Source organism: Furipterus horrens, unplaced genomic scaffold (assembly GCF_987537825.1).
Source record: "Furipterus horrens unplaced genomic scaffold, mFurHor1.1.pri manual_scaffold_3, whole genome shotgun sequence".
Lineage (NCBI taxonomy): Eukaryota > Metazoa > Chordata > Mammalia > Chiroptera > Furipteridae > Furipterus > Furipterus horrens.
The window spans coordinates 25,105,955-25,116,867 of record NW_028327173.1 but is presented as its reverse complement, the minus strand read 5'-3'; positions in this window follow the sequence as shown (position 1 = coordinate 25,116,867).

The following is a 10,913-nucleotide window of genomic DNA, read 5'->3' as shown; positions in this document are numbered from 1 at the left end:
ACTTCCTTTTGTTCCAGAGAGGAAGAAGTCCCTAGCATCAACCTTGGAGAAAGCCCAAGCTTTCTCTAGCTGATTTGGAATTTTCTGATCCCATCTTCCTTCCTCATTTGAACAAAATTACTTTCTATGATCATGTGGCCACATGTTCTGTTAGTTAGAGCTGCACTCTCCCCGTGTGAACTTCTGTGTGTTGGCGTATGACTGTATGTGTGCCGCTGTGCCTGCAAATCCATAGCTGCTCCCAGAGGTGGGAGCGGGGAAAGAAAGTATGCTACACTGCTAATGCTTTGAGCTGGAAGAACGTTTGCAGGGTGCCCACAACAAGAAGATGGAAGGTAGCTGTTGTAATCACCTGTGGTCATCCAGGCAAACCCAGAAGGTGTCCTGCACTGGACCTCAAGGACACCACCTCCTGCACCAGGAACTGGCACTGGCTTATAGGTCACCTGGCTTAGGTCTGGTGCAATCAACCCTTGACCCCAGGACTCCACTGCATGTCCACTGGGCTAGCTGACCCCCAACCACAGCTACCCACTTAGCGCTGTTTGGAATCGAGTCTCCGGAAAGGCTGTAGGCCTGCATGTGCGAGCGTCAAACCCACAGTGATGGGCCCAGGCCCAGGCTTTCCCCAGCAGGGCTTGAGCTCCAGAAAGGAGATTCACCTGAGCAGGGGGAGGAGCGAGAGGAGGTTTATTATCTGGACCCAACTACTCCTAAGCTTAACGAGAGCATTCACTCAGACCTCCGGCTTAGCAACTGAAGCCGGAGTAGCCGTCAGTCTTGTCCCTGCCTGGCATATTTGAAAAGCCTGTAGTTAGTGTTTGGCCAGCCGATCAGGACTCTTCTTGCTGCCTGGGAGGCCTCCGTGTGGGAGGACTGCCCTCTATTGGTCCCTCAGCTAGGGCATGGCAACAGTCACCAGGGCCACCTCACAGCTGCGAGTCCCCTCAAAAAGTCAGCTTCCAGTTGCCTACTCTTTGGGAGCGCCAGGTAGAGCAGAGGCAACTGTCACCTCCAAGGATACAATCCTGCTTCATGTACACACTCAGGCTGGCCAGGGATCCTTCCTTCTCCATCTGTCACCCCACCGTTCCCAAGGCCACTCGGAAATTTGCCTTCACAGCCACCTCCTCTGTCTCCCACTGACACCCATCCCCCTCACTTCTGTCAGCCAGCTAAAACCCCAATGCACACTCTCCCCAGCGTGCTCCCTTGCTCATGCTAACACACTCGTGGTCACACCCATGCTACTGTTTGGCTGCCCAGCACCAGAGTTGTGGGCTTTGGCACTGAGGTCTCCAGAGTCACCAGAGACCTGGCACCTGTAATATTTGATTAAGCACACACAGTTGTCCTTTGCAACATTTGTCAAGGTACCCCTACTCTCCAGATTTCCAAGCACTTACCCCACAAACTGCTTTCCAAACACATCTCTGCCCATCATTGTTCCCAGCTCCTCCCAGCTCTCTCCTGCTCCCTTCAGATAATTAAAGTTGGGCTGTGTGTTTGTATGTGTGTGTGATCTTATTTTTTAAACACACACCCCCACACATACATATGCGTGTATATATACAAACACACACAGCAATTAGATCTATGCGTTCTTGCCATCATTCCTCTTGTGCTGAAAAACCTCAGCTACTCACATGTCCCCACATCACCACGTGATGAACCCAGCATCACCTAGTCACGGGCTCCTGATGTCTGTTTTTCTCTCCCTCTCTCTCTCTCTCTCTCTCACACACACACACACACACATTGGCACTTTCACACAGTTACACCCACCCCCAGCTCCCTGGTGTTTTTCCAGGGGCACAACCCACCTCCAAGTCATCTGAAAGGACTCCCCTTAGATGAGCTTAGTACCAGGAGGGCTGTATTTGAAGGCCCCCCACACACATCACCCAGTGGACGTGTCTCCGGCTGAGCCTGACCAGGGTGGGTCTGGGTATTATTAGGCTGCAGAGACAGCACGGAGGCATATGGTCTCGTACACAAGAAATAATGTTCATGTTAAATCAGACCTCATGCATAATGCATGGTGCCTGATCTCACATTATTTTGGGTGTTCGTCAAAATCAGTGTTCTTTCTTGTGAGGGCTTCTGAAAAGAAGGGGGGAAAGCATTGGCTAATTGCACCTGCAGCCCAGACCCAGTGAGCCTCCCTCTGCCCCGCTTCACCCACCAGTGGGTCTCATCCCTCTGTCCCCTCTGTCTTTCCACATGGAAGGAGGGGCTGACTCAGGTTTGTAGCAGGCGTAAGGCCCATGTTATTTTTATTTCTTCTCTCTCGGCTCTCTGTCCCCAGAGGGTTCTGGGGAATAGCAGTGGCTCTGTCGTTCTCACACCCGATTCATTCGCCGTTTTATGAACTCCCCGTTGATTCATCACCTCCCTAAGTCAATGATTCACTCCTGATGGCTTTTCAGAAATCCTTCTTCAAAGGCTCCTGATTATTCAGCTCTGCATAGGAGCAGACCGGGATCCTGCATGGCTACTGCTGCCTTTGCTTAGGGCGGGAAATCGTCACCCTCCTCAGCCTTTCCCTGGGGCTGGCTGGCCTGGGGAGGAAGGAGTGCTCCCTCCATGCAGAAGCTGCTAGAGTTGTCCCCAGCAGCTCACAGACAGATCTGACCCTCCAACAAGGCCTTCTCCAGCCATTGTGGGTCACCTGCTTTCTCCCGTTGTCACTGAAGTCCCTGGAGAAGCTCTTCATGTCTCAGAGGGAGGGAGAGAGCTGAATAGTGACATGCAGGGGCTCTGAGACCAGACAGACCCGGGGAACAAATCCTGGCCCCACCTCCTATCTGCTGTACGACTTTAGGCCAGATACTTACCCTTTTTGCCTCAGTTTCCTGATACAGTCACAATGGCAGTTCCCACCTCACAGAGCTATTTTGAGAGTTAAGTGGGAGGATGTACATAGAGTGCTTAGCATAAGTAGGTGACGAATGAATGAAAGCTGTTCAATTGTGGGGCCTGGGCATCGTACAAAGGCAAGTGAACAGGGAAGAAAACCAAAATACAATGAACTTCTACCACAGACCCCACTCTATCCAGGTCACTCAGACGTAAGATCTATCCAGCACTTATTTTATTCTTTATTTTCATTATCTCACATGAGTTATTCCTATTTTGCAAGTAAGGAAACTGGTGCCCAGAGCATTTTAGCAACCTGTGCAGAGCAGCAACACTAGAGATAATGATAGAACCTGGGATAAAACCCTTTTTACGTGGCATCCGGGACAGTGTTCTTTTTACACTGCCTGCTGGGGTGAACAGCGGTGTCCAGTGCTTGGGGTCTGTGCGCAAAGCAGAGGAGGTTTCGGAACTCAGGACGGGGCCTGGGAGAGATGCTGCAGACCAAGCGTGTTGGAGCTACTCGGCTACGATCTGGCTCCTTCTCCACCGTGCTGCCATCAGGTAAATCTCATGAGGCTCAAGGAAGTTGGATGACTTGCCTGGGGTCATCAAGAAGGTCAGCCAGCCCTCCTGATGCATCTGTGGAGGGTGCTGCATACTGAGTAGCCCATACAGTAGCTAAGAATGCGGGTCCTGGTGTCTGCCCAGGCTTTCGCAGCTACACCACCTACTACTCATGGGACCTTGGGCAAGCTGCTTAATGCTTGCCATACCTCAGTTTCCTCATCTGTCAAAATAAAATAAAGATAGTACCTGCCTGGCAGGACTGCTGTAATGATTAGATGAGAGATGATATATGTAAACACTTACAAGCAAGTCTGGCAGATTGCAAGTGCACATTAAATGTTAGCTATAAAATTAATTTTATATGTACGATATACATTATTATATTATTGCTGGGCTGAAGCTGTGCAGAAAAATAATACGTAGTGCTTCCCCCCGCACACCCAAGATTATTTATCTTCATTCTCAAAATCACTCTGGAAAGAGGAGTTCAAGCTATCCACCCTCAGTTCACAGATGAGGAAATAGAGGCCCAAGGATGTCAAGGGACATGCCCAAAATGACCCACAAAATTAGTGACAGGTGCACTCTTCCAACCTCTTCCTTACTCCTGCCTTTTTGTGGCAACCCTGTGTCCCCAAGGCTCTGTGCTAGATTCTGAGGAAACAGTATCCAGAGAGTCAAGAAAGGCCTTATAGATGGTGGTACCATTTAGCTGGGTCATGGTAGGGGTTAGCCTCAGGGGCTCCTGGCTCAGGGCCTAATCCCGAGGAGGCAAAACCACTCAGCCCCGGTGCGCTCAGACCCCACTCACTCCCCTTTCCTGAACCTTCATGCCTCTCCCTGTCCTGCTCAGGACCTTCCACCAGTGTGCTTCTACCCTCTCCTTTGACCTCAGCACAGAAGATTCAACTCAGGATCAAGGTCCTAGACCCTGTGGAGCCACCTAATATGAGAGTAAGTCTGACTATAAATTCCTTTAGGTACCAAATCCTGGTTCTACTGCACCTCCACCCCGGGACTGACCACCAAACAGTGCTACAGGGAATTCTGGCTTCAAAGGGGCAGGGGGTGGTTAGTTACCTGGGTCCAGGCTTTACTCCACTATTCATACTTAGTATGACTCAAGTTGGGTCATCTATCATCCCTGGACCTCAATATATGAAATGGCCTTTCTGTCATTTAAACATTCATCTGTCCATCCTACATCCATCCACTTATCCATTCATCAACCCACCCACCCATCCCTACCATTCATTCATGCATCTGCTCACCCATCCACTCATCCATTCATCCGTGCAACCCTCAACTACCTCTTCAACCACCCATCACCCATCCCCTCATCCAACCAGCCAGTTTAACAGTCAGTTCCTGTATCAAGCAGCAGGACACAGACATAACAATGTATTAGTCCCCCATTCTTAGAACACTCCTAGATTAGCTACTTCCCCTCCCTACCTCTCAGTCACGTAGGGTAGACATGTGAGGGCCCAAGTGAGATCATTGTTTGGGAGGAAACAATAAAGTCTATTGTTGCATCTATGACTCTTGTGGGTCAGAGCACTGGGGACCTCCATGCCCTGCTTATTTCTTCAGGGCCTTCCAGAAGATGTAGTCAGTATGGCCTCTGCATGGCCCTAGGACTGCCCTTAACTCTAGTTTCTCACTCCAGAGATGCCAGGTGCTGACCTGAACTGAAAGGATTCCAAAGGAAGTGGGAAAGAGAAAAGAGCTTATGAGTGTCATTTCAGCCGAGACTGAAGACCACCACAGGGACTCAGTTTTTCTGCCAGAAATGGCAGCAGCATTTCAGCACTAGGGAGATATGAGGGAATGTTCTGGTCTTGGGCCCGTCACCACCAGCTATGTAACCTGAAGCTCATCCCTGACATTCTCAGGACTTCCATCTCCATGCCAGTGCAGTGTGAGGGGTGGTCTTGGGTCCGCCCAGCTCTGAGATGGCCCCTCTTGATTCTCAACTCCCTTCCAGCCTGGGTGGGCCTGCCCCTCTGACAATGGAGCCTCTCTGACCAGCCCACACACAAGGAGGGGTAGGAGATGACGTGGTTGGTGTCCAGGGCCCTGAGTCCTCTGGCTATTCAACCCTCCCTCCCCTGACACAAACAACCCTCAGTCACCTCCCCCTCCCGGCCCCCAGAATCTGGGCACAGCTGGGGCTTGCTTTGCCCTGGCCACCCCATGAATCACCCCTCTATGGTCCCCTGGGGGAGTGGTCCAGGGAGCATCCTACGCCCCCTGCGGGGTGAGGGCCAGAATCGCGGCCCTCAAGCAGGCAGTGTCCACAGGAACAATGGGGGCCTGTGGCTGACAGCCGGAATGCAGCCATTGTCCTGCCCTGGCCCCCAACCCCAAGGTCTCAGGTCCCCAGGCCGAGCAGGCTGGCGTGGGTCGGTGCGTCAGGCGCTCGTGTGCCAGGGCCAGGATACATGGCCTGCTGCTTCCCTTCCCTGGGCAGGCTGTCTGGTGGGCCAATGGGCCAGATCCCACCTCCACACACAGCCTCACAAAGGATCCCATTGCACAGGGTGAGAAGAAGCAAGATGGGACTCAAGGAAACCAAGCTGACCTCCAACCCACCCATCCCTGGAGTATGGAGAGCAGACTCAGAGAAGGGGCCTTGAAGCTCTGAGACCCAAGCTATACATCACAGTGGGGAGGGGGACCATATTAGAATAATGCAGGATTAGAATGGGGTTGCTATAGCGACGTATTAGGGCAATACATCTAGGGAGTCCCGGCCCCTTGGTGATGTATGACTCTGCTCAGCTGAGGGGAGCAGGGGGAGGGGACCTGTCCTGCTGCTTCCAGGCAAGAGCAGACACCAAACATTCTCTTTTTTGGACTCCAAAAATAGGCTTCTCAGAATCTGTCAACCCAACCTCCAACAACCCCTCTTCATTCCATGCTCAACTCTGCTGCAGCTTCAAATCTCAGCTCCAACCTCAACTCTAGCACCCCGCCCACACCCTGCCACCCTCGGCCGCAGTCTTCATCCCAGCCCCTCCAGGCTCCATCCTTCTGCTTTAGCGCCAAGGACCATTCCCGTTCTCTCTCCCAGCATCCAATGGGATTAATAGAACTATATCTGGGGAAGGAGGGCAGACTGTCCAGAAATACTCCTCAGCCAAACCATTTAAAGCTGTTAATTTGAGAGACACCTGGAGACTAAGTCTGAGGACACATATGCTGTCCTCTTCTCACCCACAGGCCTCCCAGGCCAGCCTCTGGGCACCTCACCCCCATCCATACCCAGGCCTGGGAATTTAACTTCCCTCCATATACTCCCAGGGCCACCTAGGGGTGTATGGGTGACTAGCCCTAGTGAAAAAAATTCATTAAAAATCTTCATGTAACATTTGTCATATTAAGCAATGAAGCCAGGCCATGGGTTACTTCCAAAGCGCCATATCCAGTCCTTCGTACGGGCTTGCCCCATCTCAGAGGCCCTGGTCCTCAACCCCCAGGGCACTTTAGGGAAAGATTCTCTTGAGATAACCCCTTCTCCTATTTAGCATCTTGGTGAGGAATAGGAGGAGAGACCAATTATCCCCTTTAAGAATCTCAGGCTGTGCCAGGCAGCTCAGTTGGTTTCAAGCATGGTCCCTATGGGCCAAGGTTGCAGGTTCACTCCCCGGTCAGGGTACATACAAGAAGCAACCAATGAATGCATAAATAAGTGAAACAGTGAAACAACAAATCAATGTTTCTCTCACTCTCTCAAATCAATAATTTTTTTAAAAATTAAAAAAAACAACCATTGGTGTGCCTATGAGTATATCCCTGTCTCTATCTTGACTTGCCCTCTATGTACCTGTGTTTGTAACTCTCATCATGTGTGTGTGTGTGCATGTGTGCACATGCACACATGCCATACTTCCTCACTGAATGGTAATTTTTAGTTAATTCAATTGATTACAATAATAACACAACCCAAAAAAGTTATCCTTTTGAAAGTGACACTCTGGCCCTATGCCAGGGTGGGGGTATGACTCCAGCCCAAGCTGGAAGATGCTGACCATGGAAGTCATGCCCTCCCACCAGAGGAGGGCATAGGTCATAGGGCAAGGCACTGTGGGAGGCATAGCTCTCTAAAGTGCACATGTATACACTCCTGCCCATGAACACGCACAGACACACACACACACATATACTGTGGCCCTGTCCTGGTGGTGTCCTGTCCCTACAATGGAAGAAACTAGATTCATCCTAGATTGGAAAGAACCGAGAAAGGGAGTTTCTCCCTCACTGTCCTCATCCTCTGGGTGCCTCCTTTCTAACACACATACGTATACACGCTCACACACAATATACATACATATTCACAGACAGCGGAGGGAAGAGAAGGACTAAAAGAAGGTGGGCGAAGACAGAGTGTGTGTGCCCAGAGGCCAGTTCCTGGGGTGGGGGTGGCAGGGTGCCCAGGGCATTGAGTGGGCAGGAGAGCTTCATGGCTTCCTCTCTTCCCTAGCCAGCAACCAAAGGTCAGCCCAGGCGGCGCAGCCACGTGCAATCCATCCACCCCCGTCGGGTCATGTGAGACCAGGACCAAAGCCACATCAACACACCATTGTCCTCCAGAGCCCAGCCCTGTGCTGAAGGGAACAAGCCCCCTCCAGCCCAAGGCTAGTCAGTGCCCCTGTGGTCCTTGGGCCTTGGGGGACCTTCTGAGGGGGTCTCACAGCTGAACCTTAAGGACAAGCTGGGTGATGCTCAGCTGGATCTTATCCCTCTTTGGGACATCCCATCCCCTTCTGGAAAATGGGAAAGAGCAGCTTTCCACATGCGTTGAGAGTGCCTTGGCTGAGAGCAGAGAGAGGAAGGACCCACTTTTTCGTGTTTCCTCTGAGGGGCGTATATACCATCCCATGCCACCCACCCCTGCCCATTCCCCAAATGCTCTGGAGGGGAAAGAGAGCAAAGCAGAGAGGGTCGAAGAGTTGCCCTGAAGGTCATCTTGCACGTCAGCACTGGGATGGGCCCCAGAGCCCCTTGCACCCTGGCTCCCAGCCTGGACCACAACACAGGCTCCATTGACTCCTGGACACTCTCTTTCCCAAGATGCATGCAAAGCTGTGGGCTCGCAGCTCCTGCCCATAGGCCCCTGACCCCATAGGACCCTCCCAGGGAAGGAGGCTGGAGCTGGATGGATGGACGGCCATGAGTGTACACAGTTCCCAAGGAGCAGCAGAAGAGAGGAAGAAGGGAGGGATGGATAATGCACCTTCCCCACAATCTCCTAAATCTGGGCTGATGGCTCCCATGGCTGATCTCCAGTCCCTGTCCTACCCAGCCTGGAGTAGTCAATGATCCTGGAGATCCAGCTAGGACAGATTCTCTGCCAGTGCCATTTCTACCCATCCCTAGTCCGTACTTATCCCTTTCAAAAACAGGGACTCCCCCACCCCCACTACTGAGACTAAACCTGGGGCAAAGCCAGCCTGACCCACCCTCTGTCTCCCACAAGAGAAGTCAGGTGGGGAAAGATGGTTGAGTCTGGGGGAGGAGGATTGGAGGAAAGCCGGGGCTCCAGGAAGGGGAGGGCTGCCCCAGCAGGATGACAGAGAGATGATTAAACCCACAGAGAAGATTGATAAGGGAGCTAAACAGCTGCAGCTCGGCAAGGTGGGCTGGGGACAAATCTCATCTTGTCCTGGCGGCACTTAGAGCACTGGGGGGCTAGGCCAGCAAGACTGGGCTCATGACCTACGAAAGCTCCAAGCAGGGATGGTGGGGGGAGGGCCTGCTCCCACCTTCTTCCCCAAGGCCTCTGAGAACGGCTTCCAGAGCTCAGCCCTCATTCCTGCCAACCCGCCGAGCTCCCTCCCCACCTCTCACCCCTCCTCACCTGGGCAGCATACCCCTTCTCACCAATGCCCCCTTCACCCACAGCATCTCTGCCACAGCTCTCACTCTCATTATTATTAGATGCGATTTACAGCGGAAACACTTAGTCAGACAAACTGAGACTCCCCAGGCAGAGGCAGTGGGAGAGGAGAGGAGGGTCCGCAGAAGGTGACCGTCTCTAGGGAGGGTCATTGGAAGAGGGACAGGAGCTGGGGCTCCGGGATGAGCAGGAGGTTCATCTCTCCCATTTCTCCCGTCTGCTCCAGGCCCAGGAGCCTCACAAGTGTCTCTTGGATGTCCTGGCCCCTTTTCTGACCCCACCCAGCCTTTCAAATTTTTTTCCTGTCAGTCTCTTATCTTCTTTGGCAAGGGAACAGCCCAGGGACCTGAAGTCTTGAAATCCCCGTGGCTCCGCTGGGCTGTTTCCTCGTACCAGGGCTCATAGTTCAGAAGGCAGCCCCTGACTCCCAGAGATGGAGAGAGGCAGGAAAAGAGCGTTGCTGGGGCTGTGGCCCCCACTCTACAGGCAGAGAGCATGGGCACTGTGCATTCATGTGGACGTCTAAAGGCACAAGAATTTGTGGAGAGCACACACTCGTTCCTGCTTCTACCTTCTCGGAAGAGCTCAGCGGGCAGGTCCCTCTCTGCTCCCTGGGTCTCTGACTCCCTGGCAGGGAGGAACTGGGCATTGTTGCCAAAAATAAACGTTCCCTCTCCCGCTCCCTGGCTCCCGGCTCCCGCTCATTAGGATGCGTGGCGTTTGGCTGCGGTCCCACACCTTGCAGCTCATTATAAATATGCAGTCGCTGCTGGCGCTACCCCAATCATCTCTGCAATCAGAGCTTTTAATTAGGTTAATTAAATTGTATCAAATCTCGCAGGGACGCAGTTCACTGATGCTGATGAGGCAGCCAAAACAGACCCCAGCTCCTCTGCTAATGAAGGCCGCTGCCTGCCTGCGCAGTGAGGGAGCCCGAGCGCATAATAAACGGAGCGTCCTCTGGGAGGAGCTACTGTCCAGGCCTTGAGCTCCCCGGACACGGCAGGGGGTCTGCCTCGAGCTCACCAGGCTCCTGCGTGGGCAGAGATTCCCAACCCAGGGACTGTCCCCTTCACTGGAGAACAAAGTGGGGCAGCTTCAGGAGCCAGGGCAGTGGGCAGGGTCAGTCCTGAGCACCTGCCACCCCTACACGGCAAACTTAAATGTGCCCCCAAGATCCACTGACTCCATAGGGGGTTCCTGCTTTACTGTCCTCCCAGAATGGCACAGTGAGGCCAGAACTCTCTCTCTCCTACACATGTGCGCGCACACACGGCTCCGTCACTGCCCCTCTGGGTTGTCTTATTAGCCAGGGAGGTCAGGCCGAGGCCTGAAAGCTCTTCCAGCCACTGGCGGCCTGTTCTCCATCTGCCACGGCAGCCATCCACCCCTGTGGGGTGCGGAGGTGGTTTATAACGCTACCAGCCAGTAACAGGAAGGGGAGGCACCCCCATCTCCATATGCCAGATGGACCCTGCACCCTCCCACCTACCACTCCACCTAGAGTCCTCTCTAAGGGGCACTTGCCCCCAACCTCCCGAGATCAAATTTGTTTCTTCCTGGCCCCTGCCCATCCTGAGCT